The 18,595-nt window shown below is 55.1% G+C and overlaps 1 long non-coding RNA gene across 1 annotated transcript; it reads right to left on the reverse strand.

Moving 5' to 3' along the window:
- Nucleotides 1-384: 384 nt before the first annotated feature.
- Nucleotides 385-10,071, reverse strand: LOC143678750 (uncharacterized). Its single transcript, XR_013173430.1, has 3 exons — nt 9,938-10,071; nt 9,653-9,768; nt 385-711 (listed from the first exon to the last, which is right to left on the reverse strand). It is a non-coding gene; the product is annotated as an uncharacterized LOC143678750 (long non-coding RNA).
- Nucleotides 10,072-18,595: the final 8,524 nt, after the last annotated feature.

Consider the following 18,595-nt stretch of genomic DNA (forward strand, 5'->3'; position numbering starts at 1 on the left):
CACCCAGTGGCCTCCCAAACAGGCAGTTTAGGGGAGCAGCACCACCTTCTCCCATTCTCTTGGTCTCAGGGGTGGCACCTGGCTGAGGGTGCCCCCTCAGCAGGGAACATCAGTCCATTGCTCTGAGTTGGACAGACCAGATCATGGATGGAGTTCCCTGGAGCCTTAGGTGGCTGAGACAGGTGCAGGGAGCCAAGGAGATGTTCCCTCCCCACCCACTGCCCCACCCCCAGGCAGAAGTTCTGTCTTTAGGCTTCCCCTATTCCGTCGCAATGTGGGCTTCTGCACTGGTCTCTATTGGAGGGAGCTGGGGATTGCTCCCTCTCATTCAGCCCTTACCCTCCCAGCCTTGTCCAGGCACATCCACTACCACTGTCACTGGTATTCAGTATTCAACAGTCTTTATTAGATGGGGCTTCTGTCTCAGTCGACACGGGAATCCCAGCTCAGACGACACAAGATAAACCAGACGGGTGAAGATGGAGAGCTCGTGGGAACAGGAGCAGGGGGCCAAGCAAAGACGCATCCCAGGCGGCTCCAGGAGCAACGGGTCACCCAGGCTGGAGGCTGCGTCCCTCCCCGTCCATCCTGCCCGAAGGCTTCCTGGAGGAACCGGACAACTTGCTGGAGCTCAGCCTTATCTTTCCGCCAGTCCAGGAAGGCTTTTCAGAGGGCACCCATGCCAGCTGGGCAAAGACGGTTCTTTTTAATCTGGAAAAAAAATGTCAAGAATGAAGAAAGTACTTCCTGGATGGAGGACTTAGCAGGAGACAGAGGACAGGCTTCTGGGGAGAACTTCCAGCGGCTTAGAAGGCCTCCTCTGTGAGGGGCTGGGGAGGGCCCCAGAACAAAGGGGGCTTCCGTGTGATGCTTGCATCTCGGTGTCTCTTGCAGACCTGAGTCAGGCTTGGGGCCGAGGGAGGAGTGGGTTAGGTGCTGTACCAGGGCAGGGAGCTGAGAGCGGGGAGAGGGGTGGGAGGTGCCCAGGGCAGGCACTCAGATCCCAGGCACGTGAGGTTTCAGGCGCTGAGCCCACAAAACGTGGTTCAGGAAGGCAAGGAATGTGCCTCCCTTCAGCCAGGGAGGATTTGGGGGACTTCTGCGGCTCCTGTGGCCCCTTCCCCAATCCTGTTCTCTACCTGCAAGGTCTGGATGCCTCCCTCAGACGTCTCCTCTGCACCCCCTTCCTTCCCCGAGAGCCCCCCCCCCCCCCCGCCCCTCTGGTCCTTTCTTCCCTCAGTGACTGCAGCGGTGAGAGCCCTGCTCTGCTGGAAGGCAGCACGGAGAAGGAGGACAGCACATCTCAGGGTTCCAGGAGCCGGGCTACAATATCAGTTGACCACATCGTGGTCTTGTGACTCCAGACAGGGTACAGATCCCTCCTGAGACTTCCCTTCCTCCTTTGAAAAGTGGGGACAAGTATCACAAGTATCAGGAGTTTTAGGACTCCTGGGAGGATTAACGGAAATAATAGCTAAGAAAGCACAACCGAGGAGGTGCAGAATGAAGGTCGAGTCCTCCCTTCCTGGGTGGGGGGAAGCTGTGCCAAGGAAAGACTAAAAAAATCAACAGGGATGGCACAGAAAATCAAGTTTCAGGAGCACAGCGTTCCTTTCCTGATCCATGTGCAGTTGGGAGAGATCTGGACCCGGCAAATCCCCAAAGTTCTGTCTTCTGCATTTCAAATGCTCGCCTCATCCAGCTTCTCCAAGGGCCTCAGAGTCTGAGAAGAGAATCTCAGAAAGAGGAGGGGATCTCAGCCATTTCCCCGTGCTGCCAGCTCCACTGAGGTCAGCGTCTCCTTCCATCTACCTAGACTGTCCTCAGCCTCCCAGGCTCACCCCACCGCTGCCCCACCTCTTGCCCCCACCTCCTTTACTATGACAGATGGGGAGGGGGTGTCTCCCTCACCCATCACCCTGGGAGATCCCCAAAGATAAGGACTCTGTCCCCCCCAGAGTTGGGTTCCTCTAGGCCTGTGCCCTGATTCCCTCCAGCACCCTTCCTGACCCAAGCCTGCTACCAGAGGGTGCTGCACTGAGCCAGCTGCATCTCAGCCCCTCTACATCTATCAGCTCTCTCCCTCCATGGCTCTCTTCTTCAGTCTTTGCTTCAGATCCTTGGCCTATCTGGGAACCTTACTATCCCCAGACTGGCTGAATCTGGGAGAATCACTTAGGAGAAAAGTGTCTGCCACGGTCCGGGAAGGTGGTGGAAGGGCCTGCTCTGGGGAAGGGGTGGAGGAGTCCAGATGGAACAGTCTCCGCCTGTTACACCCTCCCAGCCCAGACAGAGCAAGCATCTCCTAGCAACCGTACAGTAGCAGGGGGCTGGGAGAGGGGTGGTAGCTGGGAAAATGGGGTGGGGGAATAATGATATCATAAATTATCCCCAGCCCCTCCCTGCCAGCCCACTCTTCCTCAGTTAGAAATGGCCTTCTTTCTCTCTCCACCTGCTCCTCATTCAGGATTCCCTCAGCTAAGCTGGGTCCTGCTCAGTGCCCCTTAGAGAGTCCTCCAGGTCAAGGTGACATTCTCTGCCTTCTGGCTGGACTCCTGAGGGAGGGGCCTCTCACCATACCAGGACCTCTCGGAGAGCCTGCTGGAGCCTTCCCATTGCGGGGACACTGGCTTCCCAGGGAGACACCCCCCAGAGACCCTGGGACACTAGCATTTCCCAACATTCTTTGGTCTCCCGCCTCTTTCTTTGGATGGGGGCAAGGAGAGGAAAATTCAAAGTGTTTTGTGGCAATGACTCCCCTTCTCTAAAGAAGACCTTGGGTGGGGCTCCCTAAGTCTTTAAGGGGCAATCAGACCTTTCACCCGTCTAGCCGAGTCTCAGTTTCCCTGTTCCAACATCTGGAGCTCAGGAATCCCAAGAAGGTGATTCAAGTTGAGTGGCATTCTCTCCTTACTTCTCAACTTGGCCATGTCAAGTCAAGGGGCAAAGACCTGGTGTTACAGCAGTACAGATCTTATTCTCGGGAAGGACTTCTCGAGAAAGGAATAAACAAAATCATGAAATTTCTTGTGGTTTGGAGAAGAGAATTCCGTCATAGAAGCAGAAACCTGGGTCAAAACCTCAAAAGTTCCTATCTCTTTAATGTTTTCTTAGGGAGTGTTTAGTACAGAACCTGACACATAACTTGCCTCTATTCTGGCCGTTTTTAAAAATCACATATTAATACGAATGAATTTTTACTGGCTGGCCATCAGGAGGAACGGACAAATCTCTGGAGACCGACTTCCCACACTCCAGGAGATCCGTGGCACAGTGAGGATAAAAGCTAGGGCCCCGCGTACAAGATGGCAGCCAATTGCCATGGCAGCAGCAGCAGGAGCCTGGTTGGCTGTGGGGGTGGTGCGGGGGAGCCAGCTGGTGCTGGGTGGACAGACCCAGCAGACGGCAGCCCCAGCCGGGTGAAGCCCACGCCCCCTGTGCCCAGGGCTCTCCCGCCATATGCCAGCCTCGGTCCGGTCCTTTCCCTCCAGGCCTCTGGGGGAGATGCTGCTAGACCCATCCCGCCTCCCCACGCTCGTTGTACAACGAGGGATGACTGCCTGCAGACAAAGAGCCCTCCTGCTCGGTCTCCCGGCCCGTGGGCGAAGGGTTCTAAATATGTCTGAATGTTGTTCGCTCCTGACGATGCTGAGGAGCTCTAAAATGGCTGCCGGGGACTTGGGGGCATCTCAAATGGCAGGGCTTGGAGGCACCAAGGAGTATACATTCAGTGGAGGTTTCACGACGTCTGCTCTGTGCTCCCTCTGGAGAGAACTGAGTTGAGGGCTGGGGGATAGGGAAGCAGGATAGGTTATGGGCAATTTAGAGAAAGAGGGCTACACCCTGCCCTTCCTCTCCTGATATTGCTGGACAGTATTAGTGCATGGTCAGTGGGGAAGTCTTCCGGGGAAGGATGAAAGAAGCTGTAATGGAGTCTACCGCCTGGTGGCTGAAAACAGGTCCCTCTCAACCCAGACCCACGGAGGGAGACCACGAGAGCTCCTGCCAGCCCACAGCACCCACCAAGCTTCTCAGATGGGCTTTTCCCATGGATTGCGTCCAGAGCTCTGCTACTTTGCTCCCAAGCAACCTACAGCCCTCACTTCCAAGCCCTGGAAGCCTTCCCTGATTGTCCCCTGCCCACCTTCAGTGGCTCCTATAGCTCTGTGTCCCTCAGCATGTGCTTCTAACACTGTACATCTGTACACAGCCTTACAAAACACCCTCTCTCACATCAGCCCATTTGAGCCTCAGGATAACTGTGGAAGTAAGTTAGGGCTCAAAGACATAAAGTGACTTGCCCAAGGTCACACAGGCAGGAAGTGGGGAGAGCCAGAATTTGTATCCTGGCTAATTCCAAAGTCAAAAGCCAAAATCATCTTCTTTTGCTGCTCTTCCTGTGACCAGAGCCCCTCTATCTAACCTGTGGCTGGCCTGCAGGCTGAGCTTGTACCCACTGTCAATTTACCTTCCAGATGCCCCCCACCCAGTTCAAACATTTATTAGGGGGGTGGTTACACACAACAAGGGCTTGGAGGTGGGGAGAAGATCTTTCCACACTGCTGACCAATCAGCAATAAGTGACCCTGAGGCCAGCCAAGCAAAGCAACCTCCCCTGGGGACAACCAGACAAGGTGTGGAGTCTAGTGTGGCCCGAGGACCCCTTTTTTGGCTCTGTTCAATCCTATCTTTCTACCCTCCCCACACAGCTGTCCCTGGAGGGCAAGTCCCGTGCAGAAGCTGGCAGGGCTGTGACAGCTCCCCTGCTGGAAAGATGAGAGGGGGCGCAGGGTAGGGGCAGCCCCAGGTGCACCAAGGGAGAGCATGCACAGGCATGGGAAAGAGCCCTGGCAGGATAGGGAGCGGGGGAGAAACCGGAGGGCTGCAGGGGACCTGGGGGACTTGATAGGGTGGAGAGGAGCTAGCCCTGGAACGGTTCTGCTGTGGCCTCACTGAGGGACTAGACCCGGTCTGGCCCTCCTGGGCCTCAACTTCTCTCCATTTCCTGCCTGGACCTGGTTAAAGCCCGAGGCCAATCCTTAGCCCTCCCCTTCCCCAGCCCCGACCCCATTCCACCCCCCCCACCACCATGGGCTTCCCTAAGTCCCCTCACCTGACAGGGCCTCTCCCGTGGCCCAGCACAGAAAGATCTTTGTGCAGAGGCTGGGCTCGGGGGTGGACGGAAGTCAGTAGCCCTCGCTTTCCCTCCACCCCAGTAGCCGGCAGGGGCCTCCCCGGTGCCTCAGTCCCTCTCCAACCTCTCACCGCCCACCCCCAACTCTTTCTTGGTCCCAGGCCAGTGCTCCCACCTCCCCTGCCACCTCCTGTCCTGACGTCAGGGCACTCACTGTGCTTTGGACCAACTTTGGCTTCTCCTTTATCTTCTCCAGAGAGAATTCCCACAAGTTGTGTGTGTGTGTGTGCGTGTGTGCGTGTGTGTGCACACACACACACAGGAGGGGATTCTGGAGGGAAGCAGGCAGAGACGCAACCTTCCTCAGGTGGCTCGCAGGCCTTTCATTTGTTCCTTCATTTGTTCAGAAGCAGCTGAGGGCCGGTTAAGCATCGGGCTGGGTGCTGGGCTCGTGGGCAGACAGGCACGCCGTCCTTGTCCCTCTGGGGAGAGCTTGCACGCTGTTCCCCGGCCATAACCTGCACACAGCGTCTCCAAGCCTGTCAGCTGAGGTCCCCAGTCCTTGTCATCAGATCCAGCCTCCCAGGATGCAGCTGTTCATGGCTGAACTTCTGTCTTCATCCCCTACCCTCATTTCCCTTCTCTCCCCAGCCCCGACACTCTTTGATGGCCACTCTAATTCCCAAACACAGCGTGCTCTCTCCTGCCTCCCTCCTTGCCTTCACACAAGTCCTTCCCTCTCTACCACCTACTTCCTCAAGTTACTCAGACCAACAAACTCCTGCTTATCTTTTATCATCTTGCTAAACTGCCACCTCCAGGAAGCCTTCTTTAACTGTCCTAAGATGTCCTAAGATTGCTCTCCTCTCCATGCTCTCACAGCACTTTGCACATGTCCACAGGATAGCACTTGCACTGGGTTGTAATAATTTGTGGATTGCCTTCCCCACTAGACCACTATCTCCTCAATGCAGCTTGGTATTCCACCCTGCCTTGCAGCCCTCAGCACAACACCTGGCACACAGTAGGCACTCGATAAAGGTCTGTTGAATGAATAAGTCGAGATGGAGGCAGCAGAAAGGGAAAGGAAAGTACAGGTGTGAGAAGCGCTACAAAAGAGGAAGTGATGAGGCCTGATGTGACTGATTTGGATATGGGGACCTGGAAGGGAGTGAGGGTAGGAGAATGTCCAGGATTTGAACCTGGGGGCTCAGGAGTTTAAGGATGCTCCTGGTAGGGGGAGGGAAGCAGGGGCATGAGGCATGATCTGAAGCGTGATGCTGAGTGAGCAAGCATTTGAACCTTCTCCTGTATCTGGGGAATGGCCCCTCACGAGTTTTGATGAAAAGTGGTATTTATATGCCACAACAGAAGCTAAAAACGGAAGCTTTGCCAGCCCCCCTTGAGTGAGGGTCTGGGCGTGTGACCAGAGCTCAGACACTCAGAGGCACCGTCCAGTCTCTGATCTGGGAGCTAATGGTAGGACTATGCAGGTGGTAGTTAGAGTACAAATCTGCAGTTTAGGAGAGGTCAGGACTAAAGAAATGAATTTTAGAGTTGACATTTCAGATGATAGCTGAAGTCATACAAGTGGATGAGATTGAGAAGAAAGGAAAAACAAAGAGTGCCGATGGCAGAACCTTGGGGAACACTTGTGGTTAGGAAACTGGAAGGTCCAGAGGACTAAGCGAATGGAATCGAGAACAAATAATGAGAGATATAATTCAAGAATCAAAGGGCAAAAGAGAAGACAGGGTGGCTATCAGTATCAAATGTTGCACAGACACCAAGGACCAGACCTGAGGAGGGCCATTGGGTCTCACCTTGAGAAGACTGGGGCAGGGCACGGGGGGCTTTTAATAGGGTGTATTTTTACAGGATTTGTGAAGATGGAAGCCAGACTGCTGGGCTGAAGAGAGCAGACTTGGAGCTTCACCACAAGTGCACAGCAGGCCTTCTCAGGTCTTGGAGAGACCCTCACACTGGCAGAGGCTCTTGACTGCCACACCTTACCCTCTTCTATCTCCTGCCCATACTCCCAGTTCTGATTTCCCCAGCCCTAGTGTTTCCAGCCTTGGGCTGGTCTCTTAGCCTCATTCTTTGCCCTCTTCTCCTTTTGCCTGGAGCTCAGAGCGCAGGCAGAGTCAGGACCAGCCAGGGTCAAGGTTGAGGGTACTGTTAATTGACGCTCAGAGTCTCTGGTTGGTTGTCAGCCAGACCCAGGTGAGCGGGGAGCAGGAGTGAAGGCTGCATTCGTGTTGCCCACAATCCTCCAAGTCCTGTATCTGCTGGTGCCTGCGAGGGCTCTGGGAACCAAGCCCAGTGCTGAGGCGTCTCTATCACCTGCTCCTGGGTGGGGCCTGGCATCGCTATTCCAGGCTGCCATTTCTCGTCTCTCCCTCCTTCTTTCTCTCCCCACCCTCTCTTCCCCATTCCACGAGAGGGAAGACTCCACATTATTCCTGGTCGGCCATAAAGTCCTTCTTGTGGTCTCATCTCCCTCTGTGTCCTCTCACCAGGCCTGGCGCCCAGCCCACACCTGTCAGAGGCAGCCATTTCACAGGCGCCAGCTACCTAAGATGGCGGCCTCCGTCCCTCCCTCTGCTTCCGTTCCCACAGCCTTGCCTCCTACCCCTGCCTCTTTCTTTCTGAGGTCTGAGCCCAACAAGGTGGGGGGCCAGTCTAGAGAGCCAAGGCCGGAGGAAGCAAGACAAAAAAGGACAGAAAAGCCGGCCCCTTGGCATCTCTCTTTGGCATCTGAGTCCTGCCCAGAGAGGGAGGGCAGGAGGGAAGAAAGAAAGTAGTGTGAGTTTTTATTTCTGTCCTCTTCCTGCTACCTCCCCCCACAAACACACACTTTGATAAAAAGCAAAATCTCTCTCCTTTTCTCTCTTCTCCAACCCCCCTCTTCTTTTTTCCTGGCTCCTACCAGGAGCCTCCTGGAATGCAAATGAACTGTATTATGCAAATATATGCAAATAAGGCTTAACGAGCGGAAGGAGGGGGCAGAATGCTTAATGAGTAATGGCGGATGGTGCAGATGGAGGGTGGCAGGAATTGCCCCCTCCTCTTCTCTGTTCCCACAGCCTGGAGGTTTGTTGGGGATAGAGGGATGTCCCTCACTTCTGGGAAAGAATAGGAGGTCAAGGCCCAATTGGTTCAGATGAGAAGGCCTGGGAGAGTAGAGGGTATGGCTGGGATGGTTTTGGCTATAGGGTGAGGAGCAGGAGAACTGGAGGTGGGACAGAAGCAGGTTCAGTGCAAGGGACTGCTGCTTACTTGCACAACCTTGCTGGAGACTGAGTGTGCACCAGCCTCCTGGCCTGTGTGGCCTTGCTGATGGCAGCACCTTCAGCACCTGGTACTGAAAAGAGGGTGCTGCTCATGCATGCCAGGGCTCGTGCATCAGAAAAGAGGATTCCCAAGGGAAGATTCCCAGCCAAACCCAGGTTCTTCCTGGGGGGTGGGGGCGAAAGCTGTCTCTCATTGTGCTCTGGAGGGTGAGGGGTGGGGGGCTGCTATGGTAACGTAGCATGGAACACCCACCTCCCCAACATCCAGCCCCAGAGGACCTAGGAGTTGGGGGGGGGATAATGAATTGACACCCCCTGATGCCCCCACCACCTGGCACTGCCAGCCGGAGATGGCGGCATCAAATCCTAGAGAGAATGGCCCCTTTGTTTGTAGGCTCACGGTGTTGGAGGAGCGGGCTGGGCACACAGAAGGGCCTTTCCCAGGCCTTGTTCCAGTTTGTGTGACTGCCCCTGGCCTCTGGAGAACCCTTGTGGCCACCCACCAGCCTCCATGCCCTAGCAGATGGTTGGCCCCTTGTCTTTTCCTCCATGGGCTTGCCAGCTACCGCTAGGTATGCCTTCCCTGTGCTTTCTCCAAGCCCTCCCCTCCGTACTTCCTCAGACAGAAAGAGCAGTCAGGTCCAGCTCTCCCTGGCTGGCGTAGATACCTCACATGCCCGGACATGCCACCCTCCCATTTCGTATGGGGACAACCTGGGAACTCCCCCACCCCAGCTTTCGGCCTGAGCCGTGCAACCCAGGCAGGGAGATTCCTAAAGGAGGCCACCGGATACAATGGAAAGGGACAGGCTGGAATTCAGGACCCGAATCTCAGTACTGTCCTAACCAGCTAAGTGACCTTGGTCCCACCTCTTCTACTCTCTTGGGATCTCAATGTCCTCATCTATAAAATACAGAATATAGGGCTGATGAGAGCTGAAATTCATTTAAGCTCTATCTGATCCATATGACTCTGTACCATACCTGACTCCAGATCTTACATCTTTCCTGAATCTAAATTCATCCCCCTATCGCTGAAGCTGACCCTCTCATTCAGACACCACCCAGAAGAGGGCAAACCCGGTTTTCTGGAGGCAGGAATGCACGCTGCGCTCAGCCTTGGCCTCTTGCTGAGACACCACAGCTGATGGCAAAACACTCCCCCAGATTCAAAACAGACAGGCGGAACCCTCCCAAATTGGGCCCGCGCAGGGGCTGCACTCACCGGGAGCTGTCCGCGGTGCTGGAACGCTCTCGCCTCTCCAGTCCCTCACTCTGGAGCACGTGAGGGGAAAAGTGGGCGCAAGGGTGGAGGAGCACCCAGTCGCCCCAGCTGAGAAGCTGAAGGGAAGAGAAGCAGAGATATTTGGAAACAGTAAGAAAAGACGCATCCTGAAGAAAGTTCCTCCTCTCCAAAGACTATTTTGGGGGAGGAAGACAACAAAAGTCCACGCATCTCTGAACCTGCCACCCTTTCATCCCCAGCGATTTAAGTGATGTGACTTGGTACCGTCCTCATCTGGACCCTATTTGGAAATCCACAGGGATATGGCTTCACAGCTCCTGCCCTTGGGGCAGAGCTCAGGTGGAGGAGGGAGACAGTGCACAGATCTCTAAATTCCATTCTAAGTTCTAAGGCTCTTACAAAGAATGTGGTAATAAAGATGAGAATGATACACAGGTGGAGACACAGAATCTGCTTGATGGTGTTATGGATATCAGCAGTTTGGGAGGAAAGGTAGGAAATGTGTCTGATTTCGTGCATGTGTGCGTGCGTGTGTGTGTGTGTGTGTGTGTGTGTGTGTGTCCCAGGCAGAGAGATGATCCTAGATCAGTGGTTCTTAACCCTAGCTGCGCATTAGAAAAACATAAAGAGCTTTTAAATGATGCTGATGCCTAGGCCTCATTCCCACACGCACTGATTTCATTGGTTTGGGGCTGAGCCCAAGCACTGTTTTTTTTGTTTTTTTAAAACTTGCCAGGTGAACTTAGGGCATAACCAAGTTCAGCATCATTGTTCTACTAGAAAGCAGGCAAGAAAAGGTGCAGGGGTTAAGCCTGATCTGTTGGAGGGAGAGGCAAAGCCAGGTAGGCACGTGGAGAGGAAGGGAAGGAGCAGGGAGACAAGAACGAAGTCTCCTCTCCCAGGAGCCCCCAGGTGGCCCCCAGGCCTGGCCTGAGACCCGCACAGGTACAGGGCTTCTCTCTTCTGGGCTGTGGAAACTCAGATCACCTTGAGGCAGTGAGAGGACCCTGCTCACCACTCTAGTTCCTTGTATGGAGACAGGGGATGGGTGCAATGACCCCGAGGGCATTCGGCTCCCTTTCACCCAGAGGGTGCCCAGGGAGGCGGCTGCGGAAGGTAAACAGCAACAATGGTCCCTTTCAGTGTCCAGACTCCAACCCTTCAGTCCAATTAGCAGACACAGCAAACAGCAATTCAGCTGCCTTCAGCCGCTGTCATAACAAACTCAGAGCTGCCTTAATGGGGGATTAGGGCAGGAGGAGGGGGGCATCACTCTGAGCCCTGGGAGAGCCTGGGTGGCAAGGAGGGGTTCCCCTCTTCTCTCTTATCTCTGCTTATCTAAACAGACACCCACCCTTCCCTTCCATAACCCTGATCTTCATTCTTCTCAAAACACCAGCTAAGAAAGTTTTTATAGTTTTGTCTTTTCCTTCCCTCCAATAATTTTAAAGCATTAACCTAAACTAATTTCTCTTCTAGGACAGTTGGCATGTCCTGCCTCTGAATGAGACAATGTTATACTCCCCAGATCTATGAAGTCCCAATAACAAAGGAAAGGAAGTGGGAAGACCAACCTTTCCCTAGAATATCGAGGTGTGAGAGAGTAAAGAAATAAATACCAATTATTCCAACTTCCCAACCTTGGAAGTGTAATGGATATGCCCATTATAGACTTCAAGGACTTCCAGAAATGGACAATGTAGAGGTGCCTGTGCTTCCCTGGTGGGCTACCAACCTTGGGAGCTGCATCCGGAGTGGGTGGCTAGGAGGCAAGGGGAGAAAAGACACCCCTTCTGAAAGCCACTCCGTGATGTAGAAAACAGTCCGCACGCTGGCAGGCAGGCCTCTGTTTGATTTGTTGCTTATTATACCTACTACCTAAACTCATGCTTTAATTTAGTAAACTGTCTTTAGTAACTCTAGAATCAGAAGCTTAATGGAATAAACTTAAAACGATCATTTACATGTACCATATTTATCTGCAGGGGTCCGTTTACAATCATAAGAAAAAGCACGTTCTTCAAAAAAGCATGGGTACCTCCACGTGAACTCCAGCCTCTTCCCCTTAGAAGGCTTTTCAGGGACTGTGCCTCCTCTCCCGCTTCAGACACTGCCTACCCAGGTCCCCAGGAGTCCCTCCTTGACTCTCAAAGCTGGAAAAAGAGGAGGAAGTTCCTCAAGTTTAAACGTTTCAGTCGAGAACATGCCATAAATTTTTTTTTTTTGCCTGCTAAGATCAATCATATATGCTTTCAGTCTTTCCAAACTGCAGCCTTTAACCCTTCTGCAATCTAAGAATTACCTTTCACCCATGAGCTTCATAGCATATTATACGGCCTTTCACACGAAACTCCTCATTTGCTCCATGTAACAACCCTGATGGTATAAATTCTAATCCCCGTTATACAAATAACTGAACTGAGGCTCAGAGATTTGCACAGCTGGTAAGTGATGGAGCGGAAACCTGGAGCTCGGTTCTGTCACATTTGCTCTTTCTGTCTCTTCCTCTCTCTAGCCTTGACGAGTGCGATGACCATTATAACAGTAGAGCCCTTTCAACAAGACCCCTTCTATACCTGAAAGTGGGGAGAAGCTGTCCCAGGGCGAGAGCGTAGGTAATACTGTGAAACCTGCATCAAACATTTAGGAGAAAATTGCCTTTAAACTCCTGGACTCAGAATTCAGTAGGAAGGTATTAGGATGAAGGGGTGAGGAAGAAATGGGTAAAGAAGCCAGCCTAGAATTTGGGTTTCAGTAGAAATGGGTGAATGTTGAAGGACAGAACTGAAAATCCTTGGACCCACACAGGGGAAGAAAATTCCTAACTGCCAACTGGTGAGGCCTTTCCAAGCCCCTTACAACGCAGCTTCCCTGCACCCACCTCCCAGCAGTTCTCCTCTTGGGGTTAGCTGGGAGAAGTGCTAGCCGGTATAAAGGAAGGGGGGCAGGACTCCGTGGTGTCCCTGTGATGTCTGCATCTGGTAAAACCCCCTGAATTCCAGAGTGTCTGTTCCTCCGTTGGCTGTCTAACCATACATAGCCAGGCAACCCGCATCTTAGCACCAACTTTCCTACCCACCACGGAGTCACACACATCCAAACTCACCCCCAGTTAGTTTCTCACCCTCCTAACCAGGCAAGCCCGGCTCCCAAACAGTCACCCATCACTCTCCTGACAACTCCACCCACACAGCCACATGCACACACCATATGTACACAGCAGGCAGACACAAACCCTCACCCCCACGCCCCTCCCGGCCTCTAGTCCCGCTTTCTGCTGATTGGTAGGGTAAAACCCTCAAGCTCCCTCTCCTTAGCTCTTATTTGTAGATCCTGTGCTAATGGGACACAACAGCGGACAATATAAACCCCTTGTCGTTTATAATATATAGATCCTAAGTCTCAAGGCCAGCTCCCTAAAAGGTCAAAATAAAACAAAACAACAAAACCCCTCTCTTGGTGCTTTCCAAATCCCCCCACCTCAGGGCCTGGGTGTGCATTTGCCTTTATTTGATCTATGCTAGCTTCTCAGCCACACTCACTCCAGGCCTTTCCTCTTCCCTCTCCTCTCAGGTACCACTCCCTCCCTCCTCAGCTCATCCCCCTCCCTCCAGTGCGAGGGCTCCTCCCCCCTCACTCTCTAGCCCTTCTGCAGGCAAATGGAGAGTAATGGAAAAAGCACGGGGTTTAAAGCCTGTGTGTGATCTTAGCAACTCATTTGGGTCTGGGGGTCCTCATCTGTGAAATGGGGCTAATAGCAGCTGCCTCCTCGCAGAGATCTGAAGAAAGTACAGTGTAGTGTTAGGGATTAGCAAATCCCTTCCTAAAACCTGCTTCCTTCCTCCCTAAGCCTGCCTCCACCTGCCCCTCCTCCATAGAATACAAATTCCAAATGGCCCAGAAAGCAAGGGCTACTCATCGCTCCTTCCTCTGAACCTCTGAAGGAAGGAGACCTAGGTATCCACGCTCCCAGAAGCCCATTTTTTTTTTGAATTTGGGTTCCCTAATTTTTTCTCCCACATAATACGTAATTAAATCATTGGCTGCTAGCTATCAAATCAGCTCCTGGGAGGAATGTTTAGTTTACACAGGAAACTGGAGTCAGTACAAGATAATTTTGTCCGGTTCTCCTGCCCCCTTTTTTTCTCCTTACTGCCCTGGGTGCAGGAGGGTGGGAGATGGGATGGGAAGAGGTGACAAATGCATCCGGGGCTACTTCTAGCTTTGAGTACACTTACTTTTATTCTACAAAGTAATCCTAGACCATCCTCCTTTCAACTGCGCCTCACCACTCTTTTGCTTAAAATATTTAGGTCAGGGCAAATAAATGGATTCTTTTAGAGAAAGCCCTGATTAAACCTCTAATTCTTTGCTCTCTCTGGGCAGCATAGACACTAAGCTACAAATTCCTTTGTGTTCGAGCTCCTCAGAGCTTGAGGCCATTTGTTCTTCTTGAAGAGGATTTCCAAAAGTGAGAATGGGATGGAACTACAAGGTGTCCCGAAAGAACCCGACTTGATCAGCGAAGGCAAGCAGGCTTGGTGAGCTTTTCAAGACATCAGGTTTCAATTACGTGGGTCAGAAGGAGGAAAGCGTATGGAAATAGAGCCGAGGAAGACTTTCTTCATTTCATAGCCCAAGTACCCAGGCTGAGCCAAGAGCTTTCCCAGCCAACCCTGTCCTTGTTTTGAGCACCCACCACCCAGAATTCCTATCCCCACCTATCTCCAAGTCGCCCCTCTCAGCTCGCACCTAAGCCCTACATGGCTTCAGGGAGCTGATCAAAGGGCGGACCAGCGTTCTCAGACGACCTGCCCTGAGCTCACCCACCCCAGCGATATTTGCCGAAAGCCCTCGGGAAGCTGACCACCAGCGCCCCCCGGAAGGCCTGGCCCGCGAGCCCCGGCACTGGCCCGAATAACCCTGCAGATAGGAGTCCGCACATCTCGTCCCTGGAGCGGCTTCCCCTGCGACCACCCGACGGGCAGACGCCGGCGAGGGGAGAGACGGCACCAGGCCGGGGTGAACTGCGACGCCGAGTCCTACCGGCGCCGGCCAGGGCTGGGGAGCGGGAGGGTGCCGCGACCCGCGCGGGCTCGAGGCTGGACCGCCGCCGGGTCCTCTTCTCGCCTCCCGCGGCCAGAGGCTCCGCGCGCTTCCGGCCTCCCCGCCCGCCCGCGCCCCGGCCTTCCCCGGCTCCCCTCTGCGCCGTGTATGGGGTTATTTTTACTTTCGGTTATCTAGCTTTATGAAGACTCCACACCACTCATACAGCTAGATAACCAAAGATAACAACCAACCCCGCCTCCTGGCCGCCGCCGCCGCCGCCGCTTCCACGCAGCCTCCGGGCTGCCGCCGCTGCAGCCCCCGGTCGCCATCGGTGGGTTAGGGGCAGGGCATCCGGGTGGGGGTCGGAGAGAGAAACGGAGACCGAGACCGAAAAACACGCGGAGAGACAGACAAGACAGAGACCGGGAAGAAAAAAAAGGGGGAGGGGAAGGGGAGCGCCACGGCCGTTGGCGTCGAGGTCCCGAGTGGTCCCTAGACCCGGATTCCAAAACCTTCCGACGCCGGGTTCGCCGCTCGGCACCGGAGCCGGGAGCTGGAGTTCAGCTGGTCCTGGGGAGGACGGACGCGTGGGCTTTTCGTACCACCCGGGAAGGCGGCAGGGACCCGGGCGGAGGCCTTCCCACCCTCACGCGGTCACCTTCCCCCTCGCCTGGAAGATCGAGGGTGCACCGGAGAGCTGGAGCCTTAGCCTTCGGCGGAGCAGCCCCGTGGGAGGCGGTGGGACACCGCGATGGGCGCAGCCGGCCCCGCCGCCGCTCCAGCTCCCGAGGCCCGTGGAAGCGGTGCCGGAGACCGCGCAGGGAAAAGAGCTGCATCGAAGCTACCGACTTAAAAGGGGGAGCCGGCAGAAAGACCCTGGGAATAAAAACCCTTTTTTTCAGGGGCGCCCCCGTAGAAACCAGAAAATCCCGGCGACCCGAAGAGAGAGAGAGAGAGAAAAGGCGGTGGGGGTGGGGTGGGAGGCGACCCCAGAAACTCCCTAGCGAGTCTCCAAAATGGGAGAGGGGAAGAGCAAAGACCCCACCCGGGAAGGGATCCGGGAGAGCACCTGGGAGATGGGGTGGGGATAGGAAAGTGGAGGGGGCCCGGGAGACTCTCTGCGGGGGAGCCGAATCTCAGGCCCCGCAGGGCTCGCCCGAGAAAAGGCTTAGTACAAAGAGGATCAGAAATCACCCAGGGCCGTGAAAATGGCCGGGGGTCCGAGGCGAGGGGTGCCTTAGATTCTGGTGGGAGCTCCGATCGGGTTCAAGAGTCGACAAGAAGGAGATCCGGGAGTCCCAAGCGGGCGTGCGGCCCGGCGGCCCCTCCTGGCGGACGCACAGGCAGGCTGGATTCCGAGGCGCTCGCCCACCTCAAGCCCGGCCACTTACAACGAGCCCAGTCGTGCTCTTCCGCGCCGTCCTCCAGGCGCCTTCCCGCCCGTGGAGCGCTACGGCCCTGGGTTCCGAATGCAACAGCTCGGCGGGTGCCGGGGCGAAGGAGCCCGCTCGGCTCTCAGCCTCCGCCGAGCCAAGGCGAGCAGAGAAGAGCGGGCCTCACCTCGGCGCTCCCTGATCAGCTTCTGCCGCCGTTCTGGCCCGGGCGCGCTCCGGCTCCGGACTTTTCATTCATCCTTTCACACTCCCTCCCCAAGCCAGCCTCTGATTGGCTCCACCGAGTCTGACGTCACCGCCTCGTTCCCTCCTGCCCCGCCCCTCCCTGCCCGGGCTCCGCCCCGGAGCGCAGTCGGGACACCCCCTCTCCGAGAATGGGGGTGGGTGGGCACCGGGTGGGTGCGCGAATTCTCCCGCGCTCGCTGCCTCGCCCACTCCCCAGGCCCGCCAGCCGTCTCCAACCCAGCGTCGTTTGTGATTTTGATCTCTAACCTCACTCTTTTTGTAGGTTCTACATTTTCCATTTTGGTCCTAGGTTTGTCGCTCCAGGACCAGGGCACAATGATGGAAAAGAGCTCGGGTGAGATCCATGACCCGAGGTTTTCTACTCCCCTCGAAAAGAGCCGGCTGTCTGGAGACTCTACCGCTACCTGCCACCTCCCATCAGGATATTTTTTTGTGCTCCGCGGGTTCGATCCCCTCTCAGACTGCCGTCCTACTCTTTCTGGACCTGCGGGGACCTCTCGTCGGTTTTTTGATCCAGAACAGTGGGGGAGAGGTTCTGGAAGTCTGGGACTCCTCACTGGGAGACGCGGGGTCCGAGGGGGACTTCCGCCCTTGCAGAAACATCTCTGGAACCTGTTCGTAGCACCAGTGTTCTAGCTTCAGAAGGCTGGAGGTGAGGGTCCCAGCTGGCACCTGCCTGGGTAACACCCGCAGCTTCTGACCCAGTCACCGAGGCGCGCGCGAGCCCCTTCTCTGGCTCCCCCCGCCCCGTGCGCCGGCGACCGCGAGCCCTGCGCCCCCACCCCACCCCGATTCCAGCTCCGGGTGCCTGGAGAACTGGGGTCATGGAGAGAAGGATAATCCCCAACGCCCTGCCCATCCCCCAGCAAGGGTGCGGGGCTCGGGCTTTTCCTACCTGGCTCCCCATCTGGCCCAGCGCGGCGCTCGGGGCTCGGTCTCTAGGCCCAGAGACGCGGAATCCCATAATACCCGGGCCTAATCCCAGGCGGCCTGTTCCGGCCTGCGGGCGGAATCCGGATCTCGCTGCCGGGAGGAGCTAGCTAAGAGCCGGCTGAGGGCCCCTAGCAGTTCGAATTCTGGCCGCGAGCAATACACCATCACCCACCCTCCGATCAGTCCCTTCTCTAAAAACCTCTGCCATTCAGATGCCTGGGTCTGATTAACAGGGGCCGACTCTTTTAGCCAGGGATCCCTATGCACTAGTCACTGCTGGGGGTGCTCTCCAGGGGACCCCAGGTTTGGCCATCAGGCCTGGCCAGGTTGTTCTATTCGTCCCGGGATCGGGCGCCTATACAAACCCGGACAAAGCAGAATCTGAATCTACTCGGCAGGGTTAGGTCCTTGAGGATGGCCTATAGGTTTAATTTAGTGCTCCCCTCGCAGATTGGGGAACGTCTGAATAATTGTTGCTTGTGTTAGCAGCAGGAAGGTGGGTGCAGAACAGTTTGAAACAGGGTAAAGCCCAGTGTCCCTGAACTTCCCTACCAGAATGGCATTATGGGGCTGAAGCAAACCCCCTGATTTCCCCAGCTCTCAGTGCAACCTCAGGGCTGGGCCTGGGGCAGCTTTCCACTTCTGTCAGCCTCCACAGGGTCTCAGGTCTCTTCCCCAAGGGAAAGGCTTTCTAGAAGCTTCCACAGCACCAATTCCTCATCCTCCCAGACCTCGGAGCACACTAGCCAATGGTGGGAAGGGAAGGAAAGAGGCAGAGACAAAGTGTCCACTCCCACTTTGTTTTCTCCTGCCCCCTCCCATGTGTCCCTATGTTTGTATCAAAAGGGAACACTCCTCACTCTCAGAGATAGCCCTACCCTACCGCTTACAGCTAAATGCATCCCCTAATACATCCCCCACACCAGAGAAACCAGAGGCCCTCCAACCTCTCTTCTCCCTGCCTATAGGACCCCTCAAATATTTCTCCCTACACTGTCTCATGTCCCTTTATTGGTTAAAGGATATCCAATACCCTACAGACAGCCCATCAATCCTAAACGGGGCTCACTCTTCTCCAGGCACACCATCAATTTCCCAGACAAATATCTCCCCTTCTGCCCTCCCACAAGATCCCATAAAAGCACCCTAAGCTCGCCTTCCTTTCCCCACCCAATGCCTCGGCGGTGGGAGCCAGCTTGCGGGGAGGAGCTGCCCGCCTTGGTGGCTATCGCTCTCTCCTCTCTTCTGTGTCACCAATTTCCAATCACATCCCCTGCCCTCCGTGCCCAAGCTTATATCC

The sequence above is a fragment of the Tamandua tetradactyla genome, chromosome 4 (assembly GCF_023851605.1).
Source record: "Tamandua tetradactyla isolate mTamTet1 chromosome 4, mTamTet1.pri, whole genome shotgun sequence".
Taxonomy (NCBI): Eukaryota; Metazoa; Chordata; class Mammalia; order Pilosa; family Myrmecophagidae; genus Tamandua; species Tamandua tetradactyla.